Source organism: Cornus florida, unplaced genomic scaffold, assembly GCF_030987335.1.
Source record: "Cornus florida cultivar Cherokee Brave unplaced genomic scaffold, ASM3098733v1 CherokeeBrave_3.0.0_Hap2_Chr03, whole genome shotgun sequence".
NCBI lineage: Eukaryota > Viridiplantae > Streptophyta > Magnoliopsida > Cornales > Cornaceae > Cornus > Cornus florida.
In genome coordinates this window covers 37,724,588-37,735,257 of record NW_026775573.1, presented here as the reverse complement: position 1 = coordinate 37,735,257, position 10,670 = coordinate 37,724,588, and the positions used below count along the sequence as shown (strand labels likewise).

Genomic DNA, 10,670 nt, shown 5'->3' with positions numbered 1-10,670 from the left:
AAAATGTAATTACTTATATGACCTTTGCCATGGAGGTGCTCTTACATGGCATGTCAATACTAATAAAGTTCACTTTTGTTTTGCGGAGAGAAATCAGACAAGAATTGTCCCGGGTTCTCTCATCCGATGTGATGTTTGTGTGTGTTTGCTTATGCTTGCATTCTCTTTCATTATGCCACTTCCTACATTACAATATCACAACTAACGTAATAAATGCATACTAATGCACTAACAATTTAAGCAAATAAATTATCCATCTCAGATTTTTTAAACAAGGTACTATTCAGTGATATACTACCTTTGTCCCAAAATAAATGTCTCTTTTGGGGGACTGTGACTCACAAATTATGAGTCACAATTGCCCAAAGTAGACATTCTTTTTGGGACAGAGGGAGTATTATTTTGTAAAAAAAAAAATGGAGAAAAAAAATGAGATAAGATATGGATAAGAAAGAAGTGGTGGGGTGAAAAAAAATGGTGAAAACAAAAAGAACAAAAAAAAAAAAAAAATTTAAAAAAATGATAGTGAAAAATAAGAGAAAAAAAATTGAAGAAAAAGAAAGAAAAACCTAAGAGTTAGGTTGTGAAGGAAGAGAAAGAAAAATAAAAAAGACCAAGTGTGTTTTTAGGGCATAGTCCTATATATGTCGAGGCGGATAGGCTGGTGTACACCTTAGGGTGCTACAAAAAGAGTGTGAATTTCAATTTTGAGAACTTGCAACAAGTGGCCACCATATTTAAAAATTTATAAAAATCATTTAACATTTATACTATGTAGTATAAAGTAAGAAGGGATCATCCAAAGAGATCGCAAGGGTATTTGGAATTAAATTCGGTTTAGTAGGTTGAATGATCAAGAGAGTGGTTTGGTTGGTTTAATTAGACTGCAATTGAATTGGAAGCATGCAATGTAAAGCAAGCTAAAATGATTAGGGTGTAGAGAATAGGAGAGAGAGGTCTTAGGGCATAGGAATCCCCACTAGGTTCTTCCTTTAAACAACTAGCCTTTGATAAATTGGGGGATTCAATGCTATAAACCAAGTGTGTGCTGCCAATTGAAACAATGAGCGTGGACATAAAAAATAAGCATGAATTTTCTACTTAAGCTAGGGTGTAGCACAAATCATCAAGTTAAAGGATTAACCATTCAATAAACCCATAATTGTAGCACACAATCATCTAGAGAAATGTACACTTGCAATCATAAGCATGGACTATCAAACACAAGCATGGATTGTCTTCCTATCTAGGAATTTAAATGCAATTACACTACCATTACACTAAGACATGAAATTAAACTAATTAAACTAAGGGTGAAGAACAATCTATGAAACATAAGCATAGCCCATCAAATTAATTAACAACAGTAATCAATAAGCACCGTGCATTGACCATCACTAGATTCACAATTTAATCACACATAGACATGTATCAAATCTGGAGAACCTAGTGTAGAGACATAATCATCCATTTCATCACACATAGACATGTAAATAAATTGGAGAATTAATTGGAAGAATTGAACCATACAAATCAAGCCTATTTAATCACAAGAATCTATATAATCACAAGGTCAAAACATTATTTACAACAAGAATCCCCAAAAATATCAAAGATCTAGAGTTTAGAGATCAAGCCTAGGGTTCATCCCAATACCAAGAGAATGAGTTAGCCACTCATGGATATGGTATTGATGGTCTTGCAACCCTCAAGAGCTATCTTCAAGTTAAGCTCCATTTTTTTCCTCTTTTCTTGCTCAAGAACCCTAATCTAGAGAAAAAATTTCTAATGTCTAAAATTCAATTCTATATAAAACTAGCTAAAAGTTATAGAACCTTAATAAAATGGTTCAATTTGATTTAAATACAAGCTCCTTTGTGTGGTGAACAAGTTAAAAAATAGCCTTCTCATTGGTTCAATCTCGTAGCCCAAAGTTAGGTGAAGTTCAGCGCGTTCGGGAATTAAACAGCTCACTGCTAAAAGGATGACTATCGATCGTGAACTTCGGCGATCGATCGTAGATGATGTGGCATGCTTATCTTGACAACTAGCAACCTTATCCTCTTAGCTGGTGTTAACATTTCTCCGATCGATCGAGGATTCGGCGATGGATCGCAAACTTTGCGATCGATTGTGGATAGTCAAGTGCAGTTTTTGGAACTTTTTTTGAATTTTCTACTTGACTCCAAAAAGGGCTTAGTAGGCTATTTTTAAACCATTTGAACCTTATAGACCTGAAATAAACAAAAACACGAATTAAAACTAAAACGGGAAAGTAATATAAATGAATAGACTAAAATACCCTAGCTTAAGTGCAAAAATGTGCAACATTTGAGCATTTATCACACCCCCAAACTTAGATATTGCTAGTCCCTAACAATGAACTACAAAGCAAATAAAGAAATGAACAACTATACATCTATGAACTAGAAAGCAATAAAAGGATAATGCCACTTTCATAGGGAACACGGTTGTATTTAGCATATGCAATAAGCCTTTTAAAACCTTAGGTTACCCCTAGTGGGCGAGTAAAGTCTCACGAGGGTTTCCAGAAATGATACCCACAAACATTAAGATCTTTCTCACTTAAGAGGCACAACATTCCAAACAAGCATTGAAAGAAAACTTCCTCAATTATGCCATTTTTCAACCATCTCTAAGCAATTTTCTAAAATTTTAACAACAAGCGAGTAAATATGGTCCTCCACACATCAAGCAAGATGATCATGCAAATCAAAACAAGTGTAGCATCCTTTTGAGTGAACCAGCATCAAATATGTTGCTCTTTTAGCAAACCAATGAAATGGGTATAACATGCCTCAAGCTAGCACACAAATCTAGTACAGATCATCAAGACTAAAAATGAACCTTCTATTAAAATTTATTCAACTAGGTGCTCTTATTCTTTTCACTCTATATTTTTTTATAATAATTTTTTTTTTAAAAAAAGGATAAAAGATGAAAACATGGTGCATTGTAGTGATCTCTTAAGCTTTCTAGAAGATTTATGAGGTGGGCGTTAGGTCAATGACTTCCAAACCGGACGGCTTTAGGGCATTAGGAGTAAAGACACCCCTAAGGACTTATAAGCTCAAATCAGTTAGGTTACAAATCAAAACAACTCTCATCTAATCATTTCTCTACTCCTCACCTTTGGTAAGAAGTCCTCACTATTTTTATTTTTTAAACCTAGTGTTTGGGCCCTCCACCTATCGGCGCAAGAATTCAATGCTTGATGAGGCTAGAATCCTTGTTACTTAGTGAAAAAGGGTTTGTTATTCATCTTGTCAAGAATGAAAGCTTTCAAAGCAATACTAGCTCAATTGGGATATAACCAAAATAATGATCAACTAAACATGTACCCCACAAATGAATGCTTGTGTACGTATGTGCAAGTTTCAAACTCTAGAATTGAATCTCAAAACAATCTCACAAACAAGATGATGTGGACCACAAAAACAAGCATGATATCAATCTTTCTAAAAATTTGCTTGATGAGCGCTGAAAAGTGCACTTCTAAACCCTTTAAGCTTGAGTGTTCTAAGACCTTTATCTATCTTATTTTCCCGCTTTAGACTAATTTAGTGTTATTTCCCTTTTTAGGTCAATAAAGTTAAAACGAGCTAAAATGGTTTCTTAAGGCCTTTTTGGAGTCAAACTAAGTCTTTGTGAGAATTTGGAGCAAAAGGAGGCTGATGCTGAAAAACAGCCAAGTGAGATCTATCGCAGAAAAGTTGGATCGATCGAACCCAGATTGATCAAAAGTTGGATCAATTGAACCCAGATCAATCAAAAGTTGGATCGATCGAACCCAGATTGATCAAAAGTTGGATCGATTGAAAATGTGCTGGCAGTGAGCTGTCTTATTCCCGCGCGCCCGAACTCCACCTAACAAAAAGTTACGGGATTAGATATTTTTGGAGCTATATTTTTGACATAGTGGCTAAGAAAAGGACCTTATATTTAAAGGGAATTGAACCATTTTGTAATATATCTTTTTATCTTCAATTTTATACATTGTAATTTTGTTTTCTCTCTCTAGAAAAGTTAGAGATTAGGGTTAGAAGAAAAGAGAAGAGTGGAGATTCCAAGAACACATCTCAACATCTATACACACACTCTCTCTAGAATTCAACAAAGAAGAAGATGAAGAAGATGGAGCCATGTTTGGGGATTGCCCTTGAGGGTTCCAAGATCACATCTACCTCCTCCATGATTGGCTAGACTTCTCCTTGGGGCTTGGATGAACCCCAAGTTTGTAATCTAAACCTCTATCTTTTTCATACTTTTTAGGGAATAATATTTTGTATTTAATGTTCTAGCCTTGTGAATTTAATGAATCTTAGTATATTTCTATGATTTCTACGGTTTAATTCTTCCTATTAATTCTCCAGTTTATTTACATGTCTATGTGTGATTCAATTAGGAATTATGTCTGACATGATTCATATGGTTTAATTCTTCCCATAATTCTCTTTACGATTACATATTGTCTTATGTGTGATTATTTGGGAATTGATCTCTACACTAGTTTTTCTATATTAATTGCATGTCTATGTGTGGCTGATTGAGAATCTAGTGATGGCTAGACATGGGTTTTATTAGATGGATTTGTTAATTAATTTGATGGATTATTCTTATGCTTGATGGGCTGTTCTACAATTTAATTCATGTTTGTAGGTAGGTAGACAATCTATACTTGAGTTGATATGTTATGGCTTATTGTTGTAAATTCCATGATTCTTGATGAGCGCTGAAAAGTGCGTATTTAAACCCCTTAAGCTTAAGTATTCTAGAACCTTTATCTATCTTATTTTACCGTTTTGTATTGATTTCGTGTTATTTCCATTTTCAGGTACTTATCCCTAAAACAAGCTAACTCATCCAAATAAGAGCATAACTGAAGCAATTCTGGGATGATTCAAAGAAAGGAACAAAGTAGAACAAAAGGTGGAATTTCAGCAACTTTGATCGATCTCAAGAAAAGTTCGATCGATCCAACTTTCATCGATCTCAGCACTTCAAGATGGATCTGAGCTATGTTTGTCCCAGTACAAAGATCTCAAAGTTTGTCCCAGTACAAAGATCTCAAAGTTTGATCGATCCAACCTCATTCTAAGATTGATTGAACCTTCTTGTCCTTTTTCAAATGATTGATCTTATCCAGTTGTACCACCCTACCAATCGCTTTTGTCCTTTTCCCAAAAATATCTTCAAAATATCTTAGATTTGTTTTTATCCAAAAAGGTACCGCCATCGTGGATCGATCCAGCCTAAGTTCGATAGATCTCAACCATATTCGATCGATCCAAGTCCAAGGTTCGATCGATCGAACTTCCTTTAGTGCAAAAAAGTTAAATTTTTAGCTCACAAAAAGTTGTCCTTTATCCAATTATTAGGGAATATTTGTTATATGACCCCAGCTCATTTTAGGTGTCATTTGACCTACCTATATAAGGATAAGGATTACTTTTTACATTTTATCATATCATACCTTATAGATTCATCTAGAGAGGAATTTTTTAGAGAATTCTTAGTGAGGAAGCAAAAGAGGAGGAGGAGGCTAGAGACACCATTGGAGAATCTTCATCAACCAAGGACCAGATTTCTTCCATGGAGCTTGCCCTTAAGGGTTGAAGGACATTATCCATGAGTGCCTAGACATCCTCTTGGGGCTAGAGTTAGCCCTAAGCAAGCTTTCTACTTCTTCATTTATGTATTTTTGAGTGGATTTGTATTGTGATTCATGTCTTGACACTTATATATATATATAGATCTTGTTGCTTCAATGATTTATGTGGTTTAATGCTTCCAATTGATCATTTCATTCTATCCACATGTCTTATATGCTAGAATAGATGTTCATGTGTTTGTCTCTATTTCTTGTGTTATTGATGCATGTCTATGTGCGTTGATACTATAGATCTAGAGATTGTCAAGACATAGTGCTTAATGTTATGTTCTTGTGGTTTATTTGATGGTTCATACTCATTTATTGATGGATTGTATCTCTCCCTTAGTTTAATTAGCTTAATTTCATGCCATTAGCTTAGTTGTAGTGGAGTTGTTAAATGAGAGGACAATCCATGCTTGTTGTTGATGTGCCATACTTATGAAAAGCAAGTAACATATATCTCTAACCTTGTGATGTGTTTGGATTGTGAGCTTAAAGAAATGATTAATGGCTTAATTTGATATGTTGTGCTAACCACCTTTTTTTAGACAATATATGCTTAATTTGTCATCCATGCTTGTTAGAACAACCACACACACACACTTTGTTGCAATACATGTTTTTCCGCTCATTAATCATTCATTAAAGGTGTAGAAAAGCTATGCTTAGTGGTGATCTCTAAACCCCAAGATCTCTCTCTCTTTTATTCTCTCTATTGCATTATTGTTTACTTAATTTAATTTGCATATAGTTTAATTCAACCAACTAACCACTATTTTGATCACTCGACCTACTAACCCTAATTTTGATTCCTCAACCTAGTATGACCCTTAATCCCTTGAGACGATCTCTACTCACCCTAGCTATATTTTTAGTGAAAGGTAGTAGTGGCAATTTCTAAATGTAAAACTTGGCCACATTGCATAAACTTTTGGGTCGGTGTATGGCAATCCACCAAGTTTTTGGCGCCGTTGCCGGGGATTGATTGATTGGCAACGTCGTATTTGTGGAATCAATTAGGAATTAGTACTCTTTTGATCGTGTCTTTACTTTGTTTTTAATTTTTGTTAGTTATTGTGTTTGTTCTTGATTGACAAGGAGCATTGAGCTAGGAAGTAAGTAAAGGAGCATTCAAGCAAAAGAGCTAAGCAAGCAAAGGAAAAATGCTAAAAATCTAAAAAATTGCTAAGCTAAGCTAAAAATTTGGAGTTGAAGTGCTAAAGGGCCTTCGTGAGCTTTTCTTTACTCATCCCTTAGTTAAATCGTCGGTCCGCGTGGAGGCTTGTATTTCAATTCTTAGATAAATCGTGAGCCCGCATGGAAGCAATTTACTTTTCTTGCATATTATTGTTAAAGCATGGGAGTATGAGAACATTGTATGTACAGGAAGTTTATTGATTATTGACTTGTTGTAAAGGTGAAGTGTTTGTTATTATTGCTTGTTGTGTTGCATTATGCATGCATGGTCGTAGATCATTGAGACCCACTCTTGTCCCTTTAAATTTTCATCTTGAATCTATTGTTCGAAACCCTAGGGGAAGAGGTAGTTCTAGTCAATCCATTTCATCAATGGAAGGACATAATGAGGACCATGTGAAGGACCTTGGTTACATAGACCAACAAGGTATCCTCCACCCCAATGTGCATCATGATAACATGCAAGTTCCATTAGGCATGCCAAGGCCATATGTTCATCCACCATAATAACAAGGCCAAGTTCCATTGGGAATGCCAAGGCCAATCTATACCCCACAACCTCCCATCATTCAAGGCAACCAAGGTGCCCATGTTGCACCTCCAATTACTAATCCTCCCTTTGCTTTAAGAGATCACTATGTGCCTAATGAATATAATGCACCCATATGCATTTAATTGCCACCATTTAGAGCACACCATTATGAAATCAAGCTGTAAACCATTCAAATGCTTCCTAATTATCATGGACTTCCAAGTGAAAAACCTTACAAGCATTTGGATGAGTTTCTTGAAGTATGTACCACCGTAAAATATACGGATATACCAGAAGAGGTCTTAAGACTTAAAATTTTTCCATTCACCCTTAAAGACAAGGCAAAATATTGGTTTAACAATCTTAGGCCTTTTTCAATAACTTCTTGGGCGGAAATGCAACAAAAGTTCTTGAAGAAGTACTATCCGGTTTCTAAGACCAATGTCATGAGAACCTCAATTCGAGAATTTTCATATAGGGATGGAGAAACATTTTATGAGGCATGGGAACGCTTTAATGAATTGCTTAGGAAGTGTCCACATCATGACATGCCCAAATGGCAATTAGTTCAATATTTCTTTGAGAGCTTATCAAACAATTACAAAGGCATGGTTGATGCTTCCATGGGTGGCTCTTACGTTGATAGGCATGAGGATGACGTGTGGCGTCTTTATGAGAGCATAAGTGAAAATTCTTTGCATCGTACTTTATCTTCAAAGAATGGTAGAAATTCTAGTGGTAGGAGGAGTGTTGGCTTACATCAAGTCGACCACTCCAATGAAATTGCTGCCAAAATGAAATCATTATCTCAAAGGTTTGATCAATTTTTGATCAACCAAAACTCGGCGAATCAAGTATCTTCCTTCCCTAACCATTCTTATCATGCATCTAATGAGACATGTATGACTTGTTCAAGTGTTTTACATTCTACTTCCAATTGTCCCCATGGACATGTGCAAAGTGAGCATCATGAACAAACAAATGCTATTTTTACTAATCAATGGAACAATCCTTATGGAAATCATTATAATCTTAGTTAGAGGAATCACCCGAATTTCTCTTGGAAAAACCAAGGGGAGGGCTCAAACCCTTCCCAAGGCGGTTTTCAAGGAAAGTACATTCCACCTCCAATGCAAAGCTAAGGTACCCAAGGTTTTAGATTATCATATCAATCACAAGGAAACCAATTTTCAAATTCTCATTTTCCTAATTAACCATCATATTCCCAAGGAAATGTTAGAAGTCCCGCTTTTGAAGAGAAAGTTTTGACCGCTTTGGGCACTTTAGAGGCGAACACATAATTACTTCATTCTCACTCTTAATCCTTTGCTAAGCTAGAAACCCAAGTAGGGCAAATAGCTAGCACTTTAAATGCAAGAGAGAAAGGAAAAATGCCTTTGAATGTCCCACAAAAGTAACAATGTGTTGTGGAGACTCATTCTTCATCGGAAGGTCACATAATAGAGCTTGTCAATGTGGTGACTACCTTGAGAAGTGGAAGGATTGTGGACAACCAAGTGGGTGCGTCCAATAAAGAGACTGAACCGGTATAAGCATAAGTTAACACCCATCCCGTTTCATATCATATTCCTCCTTCATTGCATATGCATGACCATATAAATGAGAAAGTTATGAAAAGTGATTTGAAAAGTGATTTTGAAAAGAAAGATGTGCAAAATGATTTGAAAACTTCTTATATTGAAGAGACTTCAAAGAAAAATTTTGAAAAGGTTTTTGAACCAAAAGCTCCATTTCCAGATGCCTTAAAAGGATCCATTTCAAATGACAAGCAAAATGCTAAAATAAATGAAATCATGGACGTGTTTAGGCAAGTGAAAGTCAATCTTCCACTTTTGGATGCAATCAAGCAAATTTTGGCTTATGCCAAATTCTTGAAAGACTTGTGCACCCAAAAGTGGAAGAACAAAAGCCAAGCACCTAGAAAAGTGGTCTTAACCGCAAGTAAGCTCAATTTTGCAGCATAACACTCTTCCAAAGTTTAAGAACCCCGATTCACCTACTACTTCATGCATTATTGGTGATCATATCATTAATCGGGCTCTTATCGACCTAGGAGCAAGTGTTAATCTTCTTCCATACTCGGTATATGTCAAATTAGTCTTAGGAGACTTGAAAATGACGTCGGTAGTTTTGCAACTTGCCAACCGATCAATCAAAAAGCCTAGGGGTATCATCGAGGACGTATTGATTAAAATTGATAAATTTTTCTTTCCTGTTGATTTCATTGTCATTGACACGGAACCAGTTCGAAATCCTAAGAGCCAAATTCCTGTTATCCTTGGCCGTCCTTTCTTGGCAACCACGAATGCCAACATCAATTGTAGTACTGGGATAATGAAGATCTCATTTGGCCACATGAAGGTAAAGTTGAATACTTTCAATCCAACCCCCAACTCATTTGACAAGCATGAAGAGATTAATGTTGTAGAAAAATGTCATGACCTTAACAGTGAAGGAATTGAGTTTTTGTGTGAGACCAAAGTTTCAAAAAGTCCATCTTCAACCTTGAAACCAAAGAAAGTTGTTTCAAAATCTTGTTTTGAAAGGGCGTGAAAGCCCAAAGACTCTCTTGACCAAGGACTGAAAACGTCTTTTGAGCTTAATCCAACAAGTTCCTTAAAGAACCATTTATTGGGTGGAGTTCAAAATACTTATCACCCTATGGAGGAGGGGATGCACTACAAGATGTTTGATCCGGGCTAAAAGAGCCCAACGTCTTGCTAGAGACGTTAAAGACTAGCAAAACATTTCGTAGGGTGTCAAAACCCAATTTCTCCCTCATTTCTATCTTTAATTTCAATTCTTGCGAAGTCTAGATACTTGTTTTTGGTTCATATGCATTGCTAGGAACTTTGATTAGGATTGCATGCACTTTTATGTTGAAATTAAGCATTTTGCATAAGTTCGATTGATCTCAAAGGAGTATTCGATCGATCGAACTTCGACCTGCATCCAACACTTAGAAAAATTTTCGACCTGCATCCAAATCACCTCTCTGTCCCATCGATCAAATTTGTTCTCAGATCGATCATAAGTCCTTAGATAGATCCAAACTTCAAGTTCGATCGATCTTGAGTTCCAACACTTAAGAAAAATTTCTAAACCCAAAAACCTGCATATTTCAGCTTTTTGTCAGATCGATCAAACATTTTGTTCAGATCGATCTCTGTTCTTCATCTCACTATCTTTAACTTTGTTTTGACTTTGTTTTAATTTTTTAAATTTCAAAAATTTCAAAAATATATT

General features: G+C 35.7%; 1 pseudogene; it reads right to left on the bottom strand.

Moving 5' to 3' along the window:
- Positions 1-7,854: 7,854 nt before the first annotated feature.
- On the bottom strand, positions 7,855-7,953 carry LOC132301864 (small nucleolar RNA R71; annotated as a pseudogene).
- Positions 7,954-10,670: the final 2,717 nt, after the last annotated feature.